Consider the following 20,169-nt stretch of genomic DNA (forward strand, 5'->3'; position numbering starts at 1 on the left):
ATACTACAGTCTGTATGTACACTGTATATTTATAGATGTATAAAAATATGTTTGTTTCCTCCTTCTTCTTCATTAAAGGTATGATTTTTCAAAATTACCTAAGTGACTTTCCCACTTGAATTTAATTGAATTGCGTAATTACTGAAGCTGACAGCATGAGGCCAAATGCTGCTTTTGAAATCATTGACTGCTCTGGGAATTTTGTGTGTTCAGAAGACCACAGACTTTTGCAGAGGCTGAATCTGCAACATCTGCATAAATGTAGCAGCCTGGGCTGGCCTTTTGGAGCCAGCCATCATTATTACACCCTCCCAGGGACTGTTGACAAAGCCTTCAACATATACAGCATTTGAAAAAAAACCCCATCCTTTACAGAAATGGTCTATTCTCCAGATATCTGTTCTGTGCTTTCCCCCAGCACTTCTCCATGGTTTGGAGAGAATGTCATGAACAGGGCAGGTGCTTCACTGAAAAATAGCAGAATTTCTGATTCCTCTGCCTCTCCTGCAACAGTGCCATTTTCAAATCACAACCAAACACATTGGAGAAACACTGCCATGGTCTGTGACTGCACTAGTTCTAACAAAGACCACTGAACATTCCCTTCTGACCATGCAGCCATGTGGCTTTAACAGCTATCAGTCCAGAAGACCTTTTTGCAGGGAAAAAAGTGGATGCCTCGTAGACTTCCACCAGGATTCGTTTTTCCTGAGGTGGAAAAACTGGTTGAAAAAACATTAGCTTTTATTAGGAAAGGGCAGTAATTTGGTCATGATAACAAAATCCAACAAAAAGAAAGAAACAAGCAGATTGTGCCTTGCTTGTGGAGGGTCCCCTGCATCTACTTGTTTATGCATTCCCTAACCTGCTTTGGCCACAACACCCAGCTGAACATAAACAGTTTACATTGCAAATGTAGATGGACAGGATTAATTTTAATAGAAGAGGGTTAGGCATTGCTGGCAGCCCTGAATGAGTGACAGCATCTACACCACAAAGGGTGGTGATAAGCAGTTGTGTCATGAGCTTCTATTGGTATCTGCTTCCTACTGCAAGCAGATCACAGCGCCTCTCTCTAGGTTTAAGAGTTAACCTGTTTAAAACTGGTAAAACAGTACTAATTATTTATTTTTATTTAATGCGATAGAGCACAAAACTGATGCCAGCACTCCCATGAGCCAGCAAGTAAGAGAGCGAAGTGCAGACCCTTGGGTTACACTACATTCTTATATGCCACAAAGATGGGGGGGGAAGGGATTCAAGCTGCTGAAGCATCTGGTAATAGCATTTGTGGACTATGAATGGGGAACCAAATCCCAGCCTGCTTTACTCATGTGAGTAGTTTTGTGCAGATCTGTTCTTAAAATAATCATCAATTCCCGCTCAGTGCTTCCCCCCATAAATTAGTTCCTATGATGTATAACAGCCACTAAAAGAAGAATTGAACAGGGGAAATTAACTTGCTTTTCAGTGGCAGAAATTTATCAAGGCCACACTTCTTACTGGTACAAAAACAATTCATTTAAGCCTTGTCAAGATTTCTAATTAAAAATCCTCTGCTCCCAACTGCAACTCACAAATACTGTGTTTAATTTGGAAGTTAATAATATTTCCATGCATTTCTGCTACAGTCTGCTATTGCAGCTATGACTCTAGTCTGATAACAAGAGCATTGTACCCAAGCCAGCAGCAAATGACTTTCCTCATTTCTGTGTAAAAATGAAGCTTACTTTGTAAAAGGGGGATGGGGAGGTTTGAAGCTGTATTTATTGTCTGGGTTTCAGCTCTATTTTATGAGATAAGAAAGATTTTTCTCATTATGCGTAGGTTAATGCATCAGATATTGCAGATATGAAAAGATACAATGATTTATTGGGACTCAATCATCTTACATCAGGCCACCTGCTGCCTGGCTGGTCTGCTACCCTGAAGTGTTTGTGTGAACAGCTTGGGCCACAGATCACAGCAGTGGGAGGGCAACTAGCCCACAAATAGAGCTCAACTCTGCTATTCATCAGTTGTGAGTTGGAAGAGGTCTTCCCATCAAAGGCTTAGGTAGTACACTAAGCCTTCATCACATTCAAGGACCAATTTTCTGTTCTAGCAGAATCTGAGTAAGATATTCTGCTCTGTGATGAATGACTATGATTTCATAGGTGATTCAGGCCTACCGTACTTGACTGGGTTTTCCATGCAAACTACAATATGAATGTGAAAGAAATAAAACTTTCAATCTTCACCAACATGTAACAGCTCATCTTAACTTCCTCTAATTCTAGAGGACTATTATAGTAAAGAACTTGATATTTGACAAATCTCCAATAAAGTCAAAACTCAACACCTCTCTTTCATGTCTTAGAAGTGTTTAATTTTGAAGCAATTAATATTCTGTGTTCATTATACACCAGTAACATCATGTGTCTACACCATCTCTTTGCCTACCAGTTACATCCTTGCTTATAATCTGTGAGACAAGAACACATATAAGAAAATTTCCTGACCATACAATGAGAGCCACAAGCATTTATATTCCTGTACATTAGCTTATTACATCTGTAGCCAGTATATTGCCAGAGGTCTTAGGGGATATTGCTTTAAAATATACAGTTTTAAGGAGAGATATGAGAGAAAAACAGGAGGCATTTTCTGACATCTACAGGAAAGGGTTTTCTAATTATCAGAATCAAAAACAACAGGAGTCATGAGTTTTAAAAAAATCAGACTAGATGTAGGGTAGGATGGGATTCCTGCATGACCACAAGGCCATCATTAAGTTTGACCCAAACCATACCTTCCAATATAAAAAGTAAAAACCAGACTTCATTTTCCCAATGTTAAAAAGAAAAACAGAACTATGAAAAAAGCCTCTTAAAAGGAGGACCAGACTTTCTATTCTTAGTTTTATATAAGCTGGCTATAAATATATCCAACAATCAAAAAGAAATGGCAGCATAAACATTAAGGAGGAAAAGCCACAGTACAATTATTTTGTCCCTTTTTTTAAGCCCAATTTAAATATTATTGTCTGTCCTTGAAGCTTCAGAGGAATTTTGTTGTTCATCTTTCTGTTTAAGCACCTTAGGAATCATTAAGAACTAAAACCAAATTAGAACTAGGTATTAGCAAGACTTTTTTCTTCTGTAATCTGTGAAGACTGGCACACGCACCAATTTTTGTACTCAGAGTTCCAATGTACACATGACAGACAGGGGAGCTAGGTCCTTCCTAACTAATACTGCTAATTCTCTCTTTAAAAATCATTAAGATACAAGATAAGAAAACTCCTCATGTTGTTATAACCTGGACTAAAGCCACCTGTGGTTTGCAATGGTTTCAGATCAGGCTGAAAATCATGAAACAGCACGATCTCTTGCATCTTGAGTTTGATGAGCTATGATTCTTTAGCACTTGTGGCAACATGCTGTCACTGTGAAAGTCACATCAACCATGAAATCCAGGCAGCCCTAGTAGCCAGCCTACCTTTGGTGCACAACACAAACTCCAATGGACTGCGGGGCTTTTGCTGTTATCAGTTTGCTCTTAATGCACAGGGAAAGAGAGGAAAAGAATCAGTCTCAGCTCTGCCACTCTACCTGATAGTCTCTGGCACTTTTTTTCCTTCTTTCTTTTTTTCAAACTTAAATACTGTACACCTCATATGATGGTTATTTTTACTTATTAAAATTCTAAGATGCATTCTCTTTTTCCACTCTGTAAAACAAAAATATTAGGTGTCTTGGGCTATTGAGCTGATATTACTTGTGTAAATAGGTTCATGTTGGAAGACCACAGCCTGACATTCTGTGTGCTGCTATGTTGTTTTTGGGATGTAACTTTGTTAGGTAAAGCGCAGCTAGACAGTTGTAATGAAAACAGAATTATAACTGACAGAAATAGCAGAACTAATTTAGCCAAGAACATTTACCCATCAACTTACTAAAACATTGAAAGAGCAAAAGCTCACAACTGTCCTCCAGCCACAAACTTCAAACAATCTGGAAAATGCTCTCCACCTCATAACACTCATTCATCTCAGTCCAAAGAGGCTGCAGCACAACTGTTCCTCTGGGACAACCTGACCTTGAGCTCTGAGATCATGCAGCCCACACCACACACCTAATTCCCTACTCCTCCTCTTGACAACTCCTGCTCAAGTAAGCAGCTAAACTGAAAGTAAACACAACACCATTTCCGTAACTTTTTGTTATTTTCTATGCATTAAGAATTACTATTTCACACCAACAATAAATATCCAAATGTCTTCATACACTTCTAATTATTGCATAGTATTAGATGGACACCTGAGTTCCATCCATTCTGACCTAAACCATAATCACAGGAAATGCACTTTGAAACTCAATAGTCTAACTGAATTAATATTAATTCTGATGAGCATGAAAATAAGCAGGACGGCTGCAAAAGGTTCAGAAACTCTTGAAAGGGTTTCATTATGTATTACAGCTATTGGAAAACATTAAATTAATAAATGCAAACCTTCTTCCTACGTATGAGATCCCATTAAAAAGAGTTACAAAATTTGTCACTTCCTCTTCTACTGCTGTTTGATGGGGGGCTGATGTCAGAAATTCAGTTTCTCTGGAGTTACAGGTTTATCTTCTTGCCACAGGTGAAAGACTTACTGATTCTGAAACAGCTTTTAAAAAGACTTTTGGTCAAAACTATAAGCAAACTTGCATATATAAAACCAGCAAAAATATCTAGTTTCCATAAATTTTGTGATGATGATGATAATGATAATAGCAGCAGCTTTCTGCTTTTGGACTTACATCTGTATCTAACTACTACTCAGAAGGGCACCAAATGCAAAGAACATGTTAACTCCATTTCTATATGAAGCAGGTGGTTCCCTCCACCTTTCCTCTGAAACATCTGGTGCTGGCCACATTCAGAGACAAGTTTGCAGAGCAGATTGGTATCAAGCCTAATTTGGTATGGTAAATCCTCTGAGACAAATTCCACCATAGCATGCAGATGTATTGTGACTCTGAAGTCAAAAATTTGGCATAATTTATATCATTATAGATTTGTCCCAGGTTGGCTGGATATGGGTTTTGAGGTTTTATTGCAGTCCTTCTCTTTTTTAAGTAGGACTTTATTGGATTTTAATTTCAAAAAATATACACAATTGTGTTTTCTTTAGCATATTATCTCCTGAATATACAAATGGGTTTTACACAGGGAGACTGAATTCAAACAGGGGGGAAAAATACCCTGTTTCTGAGATGGTTACATTAGTCATGTCAAGCAGTATGGTGCAGTACTATGGCCAGGAATCTTATATATCTGTAAGTACCTGTTCTCTAGATCTCACAGCACAGCTGTTTCTCCTTCAGCAAGTGCTGCCATGACCTACAAACAAAACTGAGAAGTGTTGTCTCCAGCTGAATTGCTGAATGTAAGGAACACTTCATCACTAAGAATGCTTTTGACCACCTGCAGCCTTCCCCAATGCTCATAAATACATCTTTCCCTTCCTTCATAAATGCACAGAGAAGGGAATTTAAAGCAGAATCTGTGATTTTTTTACCTGGGAACAATTTGAACACTTGTGTCCTGTGTAGACAGGAAGTACACAGACGGTCCAGAAAGTCCTGAGAACAAAGAAAGAAAGGAGAGGAATTAATAGCCTTGTCCTCATCCTCCTCTGTCTTTTGGGAAGGCACCTGTAGATTCTGATTTCTTTCCCAAAGAGAACTGATTTATTTTTATTCATTGCCTGCTAGGAAAGATAGTGTTCATGCTAGAATTAGCAAATACTTTTTTCTTTTATGAGAACTATAATTTGTTTCTCAAATTCCATTAAATTATCTGTTTTCTGGAATTTGGGAAATAACTAATGGTCACACAACCATTTCCTCTACAGGCCTTTGTATACATGTACAGCTGGCAATGATAACACCACAAAACAGCTGTCATACAAAGGTAAACTTAAAAACCAAAGAGTTTGTATAGTTAAGCTGGTGACAGACCACTCAAAACTGAAACCAAGCTTCCGTGAATTCAATTGCAAGCTGTAGATACAATCAATCTATATTTTACTTTTGTTTCTGGATTAAGAATGGATTCCTCCATGCATCCTGCATACAGAAAATACCAAGTATTCATTACAATCAATAGAGTGTATTATATTGTGACCTCTCAGCTGTAGCAAGATCTTTCGCACAGCAGAAATCATTCTATGTGAAGGGCCCTTGAGCCCAAATTAAATGAAAGTAGACTGCAATCGAGGGAAATTATAGACATAACTGCTGTAGAAACAAAGTCAACTCTTTCTCTGCAGGATCACAGCAAACAGTGCAGATGCTCTCTACTATCAGCATTGATGTAGGTGTCAAAATTCCTTCCTGCTGAAGGAGTACTAATAAAAATTCTTTTTTCCTAAATGGATGTGTCACCAGTACTACACAAAGACAAAAACAAGCCTTGAAAATACAATAGGAGCCCAGGAACCAATTTGATCTACCATTGACGTTATATTACAAATTAGTGCCTAATGACAGATACTTCAGTTATGAATAAGAATTCACACATTGCCTGCCTAAGTGATATATGTGGAGTTGTACTAAGTACACTTAAAGGTCTCCTGCTCCAAGAAGTTTGACAGAATCACACTGTTAAAAACCCAAAACATGTGTTTGCTTAGAAAACTGAATGTCTTCTTTTTCCACCCAATTGCTTTTTCAACATAGATTCTACAGCATGATTTTTTTTCTACAAAGCAAATAAAACCAAGTCACTCTGCAAGGCAGTAAAACATCAGAATCCAAGCTAGCTTGACAATAGCCAAGAAGTTAAGAACAGATAATGGAATCTGTTTGCCAACAGCTACCAATTAAAAATACAAAATAATATGACTTATGACCATGTTTATCAGAGAGGACTCACTAGCTGGTAAAATGCAGTACAGTTAGGAAAGATTCATAAGGGCAGAGATTCTGTTCTTTTCAGCAGAGACACCAACTTCAGGGCTCTAAGCCTTTAAATAGAAGATCCAGTTCAGCAAAGATTTTGAGTTGTCTAGGAGAATAAATAGGTATTTTATGAGGGTAGAAATCTCTCAGCTTTCCCAAATAAGTGAATGCAAAATGCACAGTTCTCCTCTAGGACTCAAAGGCATTAACTTTAGATCACTAAAGGAGCACAGGCCACTTTATTTCAAAGACACCAGTGAATAAGTAAAAAAAAAAAAAAATAGCAACTTTAGAAAATGGTTAAAATCTATTTAAGGGTATTTCCATTTTAAAAAACGTACTCCACAAACATATCAACTAAAAGAATCCTCCTTTAATGCTAAGTCTCAGTACGTGTTAAAAATTAATTTACAGCGCTGACTTCTTAAAGAGAAAAATGCAAGTAAAAAGAAAACACGTTGTCTTAATTGAAGTGCTTGCAGGAAACATACCCATTTCCATCAATAAGAAACAGCATGCTCTGGGGACCAGGACAGATGGATGACAGGCAAATGGTGAGAAGTCTGAATTGATCATCTCTAACATCACTTTAGGATTCCCTTCTCTTTCCATTCTGAAATTATTAAAAACTGAGAAATGCTGAAAAATGTCAGAGGAACGGAAACATCTTTTTGCCCATGGAAAAATAAATGCAAGAACATACCATCTTTTTATTTATGGCCCCATCTCTTTATTGATTCAGGAAATATTTGCATACATATATATAATTTTTCCTATTAAAGATTTTGAAAAAATGTAAAGGAAATTTAATTTACTATTTATCTTATCGTGGCTGAGTTCCTTTCACAGGGAAACATCAATCTGCAGTAATTGGACCCAACAGTTGCATCCCACACATTTCCAAGCCAGCTGAATCTGGCAAGACTCCAAATACTGCCTTTACTCTGGGTCTCTCCAGAAAATTTCTGGATATAGAACTCCTGTATAAAGACCTCTGAAAAGGATATTTTAGTCCTAGAGCCCAGGACCAGGAATCAGTGGTAAGGCCCAACTCAAGCCTGCTGATAGGCACATTTTCCCAGAATTACACCTAGTTGTAGCTGTTCTCGTTCACGTCAAAAATATGAATAAATAAATAATTCAATGGAATTTCCTACAAACACTTACTTCAATTTTAGCTAGTGCCAGAGCATTGCAAATTTGCAAAAAAAAAAAAAAAATCCACAAATACTTGAAAATCGTCTTCCTTTGGAGCATTGATCCCTTCATTTGCAGAAGGATGTTGGACTAACCTTTTCTTTTCCAGATATGTCTCCTTTACAGCACTGGAGCACTATCATTTTTCTTCATTATCTACTTGAAATTTTCCCATGTTGGCCCCGTCTCCCCTTCTTTGTCAGCAACTGAGCAAGGATCACATAAAAATCAGTGATTCTGCTAGTAGCAACCCTTCCATTCTACCACAGTGGAAACATCTGCTGAGACCTTGATTGACCTCTTATTGCTTCCTAGATGCATTCACCACTACCATAAAATAGATACTTTTCCTCTGCATTGAAGGTCACAGTCATAAATGATGCTCATAAAACAAAGAAAAGTTCTTGTCCTGACAGGGGTATGTTCCCCACACTATTGCTTCTGTCTTTCTTTGTATACCAGAGAATCAACAGACTCTGCTGAAGGAGAGCTCCTGCAGCAGGTTGTGAATAGGTTCCCTCAGCAGAGCACAGGTCCTGTGTTATCCTAACAGCACCAGGCTGCTTCCAATATCAGTGCCAGCCACCTGTGACTGTACCTGTGTGGTGCTGCCCAGGTGCTTTCTGGCCATCAGACTGCTGCTCCTCCCTGCTTTTGCTAACTGGAATTTAGGGGAGCAGCATGTGTGTTGCATGCAGTTACAGGAGCATCTCTACCTTTGGGCCTGCAGTCAAAAAAAAAACCAAAAAAATCATTCAACAATTTTGTGCTAATGTTTCCTTACAAAGGGCATTGTCATACACAATAATTCATCAGCACTGTAATATAAACATGAAATTAAGGCATAAGGAGCCTCTCTAAGTAATGATCCATGAAACAGATAACTTCACAAGATATTGTCGAGGGCTTTCAGGCTAGAGAACACCGATACTCCTTCTTGAAACAAGAAGTCAATACTTATCCCTGGGCTCTTCATTTGTCAATTTCCTTCACAAATCTCTGTGCAGCCACAATGTGGGTCCCAGCTAATTTTAAAACACCTTGAAAACTGAACCTTGTCTGAAGCTGAGCTCTGCAGATCGGGTGGTGAGGTCAACTCACCAAACATCCAAGCCCCCAGCTATATAATCAATCATGAAGTCAGGATTTCAGGCTGTGTGTATTTTAAAGAGTATTTTAAATAAAGCAGTACTGAAACACTCTTAGCCACCTGACCTGCTGGTCCTAGGAATAAATAGATCCATTCAGCCAAACCCTGCTGTCACAAAGAGATTAATTTAAATTAAAATAACCCTTTCTTCCTCTTCTCATCAGTTACCACCTAATAGATCAGCTTATAAGACATAAACCAAAGAGCAAGTCAGAAGCAATTAAAGAAGATTTTGTGCATGCTCAGAGGTGGCCACATATGAGACCTGAGAATAAAACTCTGAAAATTGATCACACCACAACTCACGAAGCCTGTAATCTGAACATCACAATTTATTTTCCCTCCCCACTAACAAATCAGTTTCTTAAGATTAGAAAATTATATCTTTGTCTATGAATTACATAGAAAATATTTGCACTCTCTATGTATGATTTTCTGAGCTATACCTTGTTATTAGCTCCTTTCAGATTGCTCAATACTTGCACCAATTGCCTCCATTTCTTGCTGCTGACTCTCATGACTCTTGCCATTAATTTTTTGCCTAAAGAAATCATTCTGGAAACCTCCTGAAATATCTCACTTTCTTGATGCATAAAATTAGGCACTTCTACAAAAAGGGCTGCAGCTTCATCAAACAGCCAAGTTCTAAACAGGATTACTTGAGTCTTGATTTGATGCCTTTAGGCTCTACACTGCCATGTAAAGGAATCATTAATAAAGCAAGTGTAATTTTTACACCTAGAACAATTCACTCTTCAGTTGGGGAAAAAAGCATTCCAATTAATTCAAGCTAAATTCCCAAGAATCCCTGGGAAAAGGGCCAAGTAGTAAAAATAAAACCATTTCAGCACAAGACCAAAGAAAGCAAAGTAGAACAGGTTTTGATCTTATCCTCTAGACAGCTGTTGACCTACAGCAAAACAAATTATAATCACTTTTAACTAATCAGATTGCTGCCTTTTTCAGTCTTAACTTTTTCTTTATCTCTGCAAGTATAATAGGTGAATCACTGGATTCCTTACTGTGGTCACCTTGTCCCACAGCTTCAGGAAAAATACAAGAGCATTATTTTCAAAAGCAATCAACAAAACAATATTATCCAGGAATAAACTTTTACCTTTACTGTAGGACAGGAGAAATTTCACTCTATCTTCTCTATAGTAGAATTATTAAATTGCTTCAGCCGAGAAGCTTTGTTAACTGACTACAGGACAGTTTGCAATTTGCTTAAATGGAGTACAAACTTACTGAGGGGCCTCCTTAGATGGCCTATAACATTAGCAAGCTACTAAATAAGTGCACTTGACTAATATGTTAAGTATATCTGGAAGATGGGGCATAGGAGGTGTCAGAGAGAGAAATCACAAATATCCATGTCTTAGTAATTCTTCAGCTCAAGAAGCTATCAAAAGGATCCTGTTAATATGTCAACACTTTTACTTGGAATGAATTTCAGCCTCTTCACTCTCCTGAAACACTGGTGGATTTGTTTTGGTTTTGTTTTTGTTGTTTTTTTTTTGGTTTTGGTTTTGGTTTTTTTTTTGTTTTGTTTTTTTGGTTTGGTTTTTTTTTTTTTTTTTTTTTGGGGGTTTTTTTTTTTTTTTTTTTTTTTGTTTGGTTTTTTTGTTTTGTTTGGTTTTGGGTTTTTTTCTGGGGAGCTGGAAGAACAGGTCTATAAAATTCCTTCCAGGCTGAACAGCAAGAACAGCAGCTGCAGGAGGTATGAGTGGCTTCTTGGCAGAAAAGCATTCTGACATATATCAGACCCACACTCATTAGTATTAGTGAGCATTGCTGCAGTCAGAATTAACTGTTGTGCACAGGACTCAAGGATGTTTTAGCCCCAAACAACAAGAAAGCATATGTAACTTAACACTGAAAGCAATGGTGGCATCAGCTTAGCTGCACTCCTAATTCTTTTGAAAAGGATGCAAAACTAATGCCCTCCTGTTAGTTTAGCTGAAGACTTACAAAACATTTAAAAAACATTAAAATATAACAGTCTCGTAATGGGGCGAAATAAACAAAAACCTGATGTGAACAAAAAAGAAAAAAAAAAAAGATCATTATTTGGACCTACTTCTGCACAGTACTGAGCACAGGTTGAACATTACTAAGTATTAAGAGGTGGTCTCATTACCATTCAGGTAACATCTAACAGAATCAGGCCTTTTATGAGGGGATAGTAGCTACAGAAAAGGTCATAGTAGCATTTTTAATCAGTACATCTCAAAGCACCACAAGAAGGATGCTGGTATCATTATGCCTGTTTTACAGATTAGGAAATTGAGGCAAAAAGCTTCATCAAGATTTGACAAGCTACTATTAGAGCTAAAAACAGAACCCAGTTCTCTTAAATCCTCATTTAGTCTTGTCACGAGCTTTTCAGGAGAAAAAGGAGACAGTTGTTCTTGGACAATGATAAAGACCTGCCTTTTCAGAGGTGCAGTCAGCAAGGGAGACAGACACTTAAAGCCTACAGAAAAAAAGCACTTATTTTTCCCTTCTTACAGCCAACATCACCCGATCAATAAGCAGCCTGGAGTGCTAAGACCGTGTTTCTTGGCCTGGTTTCAGGTGGCATCCCAGAAAAACAAATCCAGCTGTCCCCAATGGGCTGTTCTGAAGCAAGTGGGATTCCCTTCAGACAGAAAAGTTGAATGCACAGGACAAGTTATAGGATCAAGACATAATAGCAAGATGAATTATTAATTTTAGAATGTTTAAAATTGCAACATCCCTTTAAATATAAACTATTTCCTACTTAGTCTTGACAGTGCTCTCATTAAATGCTAATAGATGATTCTGTAATAACAGAATCTTAAAAATTAATCACATTTATAGACCTTGGGATGTCATGAGTAACAGTGTTATGCAACTCAGGAGTGTACAGAATCTTCTTTTTATGATGCATTGACAACTCCTTCTTGGTGTTGAACACCACTTCATTATACTTCATGACATAATATTTTTTTTTTTGGTAGCAAAATTTGCAGTTATTCTATACATTTCAAATATTAGCTGTCCATTTTTTCTTTATGAGGACTCAAGAAAATCTCTTCAGATTGACCTTTTTATTGTACAGGCAGAGCAATCACTTCCATGTAAGCCATAACAATGATAAACCTGAGGTATTTTTTCTTACGTGCTAAAGTGATATACCACTCCCTTAATTAGAAATGCAAATATGCAGGCTGAAGAGAAAAACTGTAAACAAGTAATGTTTTCAGAAGGTCACGGCCCACTCTAGGTGCACAGACCATAATTTACTTCAAGCAAAGCTGCTGGTAAAGCTGAGGTAGTGGTTAATTAAATATGTTGTTCAAAGATACTTTGAAATCCTTCAATCAAGGCACCATGCAATCTCAAAAACAATTACATCCAAAAATCACTGTTATCAGCTACTATAATAATAGAAATTACATTAACACAGACTGTAGGCCTACCAGCGGAAACAAACTTGAATTTCAGAGGAGTCCTAAAATGAAATTCTGGTGTTGGGACAGAGGCAGATGACTCAGCCATTAAAAATGCAGTACTGGCTCAGCTGTTTTTTTTTTTTTTTCTCCCCGCTTTGGAACAAAATCTTGGAGCCATACTATGGGGTACATCTCAATTCTGACACGAAAGAAAAAAAGCCTCAAAGTCAACAACTGTTATGACTGCTGTTCTCACAGTTCCAAGCTCATTATAGTCACTTGCTAGGGAAACCACATTATTTCTGCCCATTCATGGTGTTCAAGCTGGAAACAACAGCAGAGCAAAACAAAAAGGTTTTACATGAGTTTTATATTTGAGATGCCAAGGGAAAGAAAACAAGATGAAAACAAGGTTACTGAACTAGGTGCAAATGTATTGAAATCCATTTTTAGCAATAAGGTAATTTACTACCCTCAGCTATGAAAAAACGCAGACAAGCATATCATGGGAGCTCTATAGTTTAATGGCAATGTTGATTTTACCATAACAATGATGAACTACCTGATTTAATTATTAGTAGTTACCTTGCATGCAGGACTACAGCACAAACAGAACCAGAATTTCCAATATCTTTACATCTACAGTTACTAATTCTGAATACTGTGGGGTTTTACACAATGGTGACACACAAGTATTATTATAGCCAGCTATGACAATATCTGGATCAAGTTATTTATTTATTTGCTCATTTAGATTTTAAAAACTGGCAAAACACAAGTTTTATAGTAACTATCATATCAGTTGCATCACTGCAAAACTCCTAGAGGTATGTGCAAACACACAACTTACGGTGATGTAAAGCAAGAGAAGTATTTAAGTTATTCTGGATTAATAAAAGATTAAAGCAGTGAAACCCAATTTGGGTATATGCATGTCAACAGAAGAAAATAGATTCCATTTAATTTAGGCTAACATTTTAAAGGAGTTTTCTCAGGTACACAAAAAAAGCTGTCTGGAAACCCCCAGAAATTGCTACACAGACAAATTGCAGTAAGGAAACAGGCTACCGAGTATCAGCTGACCCATGGCCACAGTCCATGTCAGCTTTCTTAAACCACAGCAAATAGTGAGGTAATCAAAGGTAGCCTGGCCACCTCTCCATGAAACCTAAGCTGATTCACATAATTTATCATCCTCCTTGGACAGGTGCACAGTCACAGTACATCGGCTGGTGCGCAATATCTTGTCAAGGTGCGTCACTGGATGAGGAATGGGAGAGCACAGTAAATTTGTCTGGCCTTGCACAAGAAAAATAGCTAAATGACCAAGGTAAAATGGAATAAACTGCATTTTGTTCCAGTTGCTACATTTTTCAGGAATCTGTGCTGGCATGAACTAAGTGGTACTGGTGCCAATTTTCTTTACCTAAGTGAAAACCCACAGAGATGTCTATAAAATGTAGCACCAGTTTGATTAAGTGTGCATTATAAATTCATGTAACTCACTTCAATCCATTACATTTAAAGCAGGATTATTTTAATTTGCCTTAAACTGATTAAGAATGTGTTTAAATTTAACCAACATATTCTTAAATCAGAATACCACAACTCTGGTATAAACTTCTATTTTAAAATAACCTGTAGGGTTAAATACATTGTAACATTCTCATCGGACAGGCCAAAATTAATACTTTCATTTGTAGCCAAGTTTTGGATTCCAATAGTTTTTTGCACCTACAAATGACACAAAAGTGGAAATATTTCCATATGCAAGATTATTATAAACATCTGATTTACTCATGGCTGAAATTTAGTCCTACCTGAGGAAGTTTTCTGAGGTAACTCAGAAATAGTTAGTTATTATCCTTGGAAGAAATGAAGTATTTCTACAGCTTCAGCAATCCAAATGGAAAATGTAAAACCTTTTGCTCCACAGACTCAAGGACTATAGCTAATTAGACTGAATTATAATGCTCTTTTTAAATTAATACATATTAAAAGAATCATATTTACGACTAGAAAAAAAACCAGCTTAAAGTAACAAAACCAGTAAATTGTTCATGATTCTGCAAATCAGTATCAAAGGGTTTGCTGTCAGTCTCTTTTAAGATCAAACTGTATAAAAGAGAATTTCTCTACATGTTTTGACGCAGGAACATCTCAAAAGAGTTTTACCAGGTTTATTGCTTTGGTTCTAAGTGCCAAAATACACAGAAAAAATATTACTGTCCAAGATGTCCAATTTGATTTCTAAATAAAACAAGTAATAGCCTGAGTTTCATCCATTACAGGAATCCCAGTGGTTAGGGAATCAGACTAAAATTTCAGAGCAAAACATCTCAGCACACATAGGAATAAACAAGGCCTTGATCCAGGAAACTGCTCCCTGTTGAGACTACTTGAGATCAGTTAGACTCAGCATTGACATGGCACGCAGCTTATTCAGAGCAGTTCACAAGACTGAGGCTAAAAATCTAAAAGAAAACAAAAATTTCTCTCACTTCAACAAAAAGCCCCTTCTGCATTTTTTCCATTTTAGTTGCACCTTCTAAATCTTACAGTAAGACATGAGGAAGACCAAGGTTTATTTTATTCTTAACATTTTTCAATAGTAACAAAGGGGGCATTATAAAAGTACCAAAAAATTGAAAAAACCAATTTTAAATGTATTGCTAATATTCAGTAATTACTTCCTAGGAGGAAAGAATGTTTTGAAGGGCTAAGAAATTTAATGTGGAGGTATTCTCCCAAAGTCAGCCCATAAATTCTTCTCCTCTCCTCTCTTAGTGGCAAACTTCCAAATATCTTTCATTTTCATTAAAAAGTTTCTCAGCTTGTCCTTGTGGGCATAGAGGATGTGAACTGCTGGTTATGGTGAAAGGTCATTCTGAGCTGTTGTGATTCGAGTGCTGGCACAGGTTCTAAAATAAAGCAACCTTCTCAGGGCTGTGATAAAGGCTGAGCCTTCAACATTTCTAGTTTAGCTGCTATTGAAGCTATTGCTGATGCACAGTTAGTTATTCTCAGCAATTCATACTACCCTTGGAAAATTTGCAGGGAAAATTGAGAGAAGTCACACTGTACTTAAAAATTCACACTATATCTACAGTTTCCATCCATTAGCTTAATAGAATTTAATTTATTCCAAAAAAAATCTGCTCCACCATACAGCTGGTATGCTTCTGTTTTCACTGCATTAAGTGAAAAGCAAAAGGCAGACACATATCCAGCAGGGAACAGCACTGAGATATTTTATGGCTTTGTAAAGTTTTAAATCAAAGGATACCATGAGATCATCCCATCTGCTTAAGTTTCATCATAAGCTATTATTATGTTTCATCTGGTCACCTCTGCACTTAGCCTCCCCTAACCTGTGTTTGTTGATTGACTGTCTACCCAAGTAGACCAGGGGTTTTGCTTCAGTCATTATTAGCTAAACTGTGGCTTCTGTGGCTTCAAATGAATCCTGGGTGAATAAAACCGCACAATTTTGTGTGGCACTCTCTGCCAGGGCACTTCCCCCACATTGCAATTCTTTGTGTTTGTGTGCTGTGGCAAGGCTGCTGTGAGGATGTCCCTCACACTTCATGGCACTTGAGGATTCTGACAGCAAGAGTGGCAGGTATGTCATGGTGTAGAGACAAAATCTGAAAAGATACCTATTCCCCCTCTGCTGGTGCAGATGCCATTCAGGGTGCCTGGCCATCAGACTGTTTCCTGAAAGACAGCTGTGAGGAGTTCAGGACTCAGTCCAAAAACGACCAGGGGGCTGATAGAACCATAGCATCAGATCAGGCAGGAATAACTACAGAACAGACTTTTACACACATCAGAGGGTTCCTTCATGCCTATGCAGATGTTTGAAACCAGGACACCAGCAAAGACATTCATCTGTCTGTACTGTAGCTCCAGCACAACTGAGATCAGCAGTTGGCTTCAGGTAAACATAGGATGTACTGCATTGTCTGCTCTTCCTCTGTCGTTTGACCCATAGCTAATAATGCCCTTCCTTCCATTTGAACTTTCCTGCATCACTGACATAACTGGAGTCTGGATTAGGGAGTATATTAACATACTTGAAAACCTTTGAAGGCAGCCTCTACACTTTTTCAATCCAGTTTGCAATTGATGTAATCGTGCCCAGCACGACAATACAGGTATAGCCATGAAGAGAAGTACGTTCACCAACAGCAAGTGAAAATGGATCCATACGATCACGGCTGTCAAAAAAATAAAAAGGTGAATCAAAGGACTTCTGAAGAAACTAGAAGAGCTTTAATGAGTGGATGTAGTCATCCCATCTTTTCATTCTTGAATGAGAACATGAGGAAACACAGCAGGGGCATACTTGTCAAGTGTGAAAAAAATGAACTTCCATGGGGCTCAAGGAACTGAGAAGTCCTGATGCTGAATTAAAAAAGAGGTAAAAGCACAGATGTTCAGATAAAGAGTCCCATGTGATTCCTTCAACTAATTGATTCTTTCAGTAGTGAGATTGAAAATAGCAATAAAGAAGAACCACATTTCCATACAGTTTCACTTTCTAGTTCTCATCAGCACCACTGTGACTGCACTGCCTGCAAACTCAGCAAGGGGACCTCTCTTTACTTTTTTCCTGCACTCAGTCATTTCTGACTTTCCTTGAGGTGCCACTGAATTCTAAAACTCAAGGAAGAAATTAGTCAGTGAGTGGGTAGGAGTGTAAAGGAAGGGAGGGGTAAGAGAAGGCAAACAAGTCAAACCAAACAAGTAGAGGAATCTATGGCATTGTACAGTATCAAAGGAGCAAAAGTCACAATGGCTGAGAACCTGAGGCTGATGTGATTTACTTGCATGCCTTAGGACATTCAGTTCCACATAATCCACTGTCAAAGTAAATTATAAGTATTACAGTATCTGCTACTGGAACGGATCCAGTTCATTCAGAAGGAAACATCAAATGCTGCCTGTAAGGTATTGGAGCACTTAATGACAAGGATTTATACCAAGATACAATCAAAATGAACAAGCTGTACAAAAGAGCAAACCAAAGCTAGGTTGCTTGTGTGTCTCTGTTTTTAATAGCTACATCTTATTTCTCAAGGGATTATTTCAAACTAACTTTCTTCAAACATAACAGCATTAGGAAACAAAAGAATAAATAATCTTTTTTTGTAACACTGGCCCTTAAAGTTACTGTCATAAGTCCATATTAATATATCAAAGCAGACATAATTATACAATTTTTCAGAATTTTCAGATAATTATTAGATTTTTTTTCAGATTTTTCAGAGCCTGACACCTTCTGTTGAAATCAGCAACACCATCTATCTCTCCCCACATGGCTTTACCACTACTGCGAGGATGATCCACTCCTGACTGTGATGAAGTAGCGCTATTTGAAGGAGGAAACTGTGCTGGTAGGCATAGAGAAATGCTTTGAAGAGTTTGAAATCAAAGTACAGTCTCTTTTTGTCAAAGATATCCAAAACTTCAGAACTATTTATTTAGGACTGGAACTGCTCCATGGATCTTGCCCCATTTTTAGGGCAGATGGTTGAATAACAATTTTTACTGTCTGCTTGACTCAGAAACACCATCCCATTCTGGCAAAAGAGGACCTTGGCCACATTTCCTTCTGTCTCTGACCTTCCTTGACTTGTGTACATTTTCCATGTACTTCAACGCAAACCATCTAACATTTTGGGAATCCCAGCTGGCACTGAGAAGAGCAGCATGCTCCCTCTGAAACACATGTGCTGTAAGTGCATCCAGTCCATTCTCCTCACCTGCATGTGGCTTCACAACAGGCAACAAACGAAGCCCAGTTCTACCAGATGTCAGGGTGTCTAAAAGATCAACAAAACTTCCAAAGTTTACATGATGATTAATTCAATCCCATGATCCAAGCCAGCACTCTGGGAGCAATCCAAACCTCAGCACACAAGTGCAGGCTGACTTTCTCTCACCTTCTCCTCTTTCCAGCATAAACACACAGCAGTAGGAATAGTCCCTATATTCTAACCTTAAATTCCATTGCACATATCTCATAATTCCTCAAGGAATTATGGGGTGTGCAGCATGGTCAGGGAGCTGGTGCCCTGAAAGGGGACCAGGAGGTATAAAGGCCATACCAAGAGGTGACATGGGTGGAAAAGGCATAGGGGCTTGCTTAGCACACCCTCACCCAGTGTACAAACTCAACAGAGGTAAGCAAGGCAAGCAGAGCTAAACGCTTGGACCTGATCATCTCAAGTGTCCTTTTCCCGCCTTAATAATTCTGTGATTCTGTGGAAATTTCTAGAACGTACACAGACGTGCATTCATTACAGAGAAGAGTCATGCAATCCTACTGGAAAATCAGAAGGTGAAATAGGAGACTGGACCAGATTTTCATTTTTAACTTCCAACACCTCATGGCACCAGGCCTGGACAATGATGCAAGACACTGGTGCAAGAGTGGGTCATGGGAAGCAAGCTGGTTTACTAGATACAGTTTGCTAGCAGACAAACTGCTCTAGCACTGGCAAGATCAGGGAAAACAAAGCCACAAGAACAGAAAGAATTCTCTAAGGTAATATTCCAAATAGCTATGAATATCCCTTATGAAGAAAAATTATACTTCTACTGTTCCTCTAGGAAACAGATGCAAGATTTGTTTCCAGGGCTTTCATTTGACTTCTCCTGAATATATCAACAATGTATTCCTATATTTCGTACTTCCCTTCAGGAGGAGGATTTCACTGAGAATTGTGTTTAGCAAGAGAGACTAGTTTTAGACCTTTTTACCACAGTAAAAATATTTCTACACTATATAATGTCTTTTGCTACAATGAGTCATTGTAAAGTCAGCTGTAGTTCAAGATAACATATCTTAAGAACCTTAACAGAGGAAAAAAAGTGGTATCTACCTAATTATACATCAAAGAGTACTTTTGGAATAAATTCTGTTATCTGCAGAGTTAGAATTTTTTAAGCGTTCTACTTTAGTAATAAGAACACTGCTGCTTGAATTAACTATTCTGCATAACTGTGCTCAGATATCAGAGGTATCCAAATGTACTTTTACATGTCCACTCCATTATTATCACTAGTGATTCTCAGTCCATATTTCCCACAAAAAATATTCAATTCCTAATGCAGAAGTACTTTTACTATGGTCCTTTTTAATAACTTCAGTCTTACCACAGCTCAGCATAATATTTTACAAAGCTTCTTTTGAGTTAAAGGGCATGAAGTTTCAATAATAGAAGTAATGTATATTGAATTTGTATTTCAGTTTTCAATTATTCTCACATTTTTATTATAATTTTCTTTACAAAAATGTCTACATGGGGGCAGTCTCATTTTCTACACAAGAATATATCGAATTCTGACATCCATCTGCCTGGAATTTTTTTTTATTGCATTTGTCACAGCATATTTAGAGGTAAACTTACTCTGTGACATTTCAAGATATAACAGCATTTTCTCATGCACACTAATGAAAATC

This window comes from Pyrgilauda ruficollis, unplaced genomic scaffold, assembly GCF_017590135.1.
Source record: "Pyrgilauda ruficollis isolate IOZ18807 unplaced genomic scaffold, ASM1759013v1 scaffold2, whole genome shotgun sequence".
In the NCBI taxonomy this organism is placed as follows: Eukaryota; Metazoa; Chordata; class Aves; order Passeriformes; family Passeridae; genus Pyrgilauda; species Pyrgilauda ruficollis.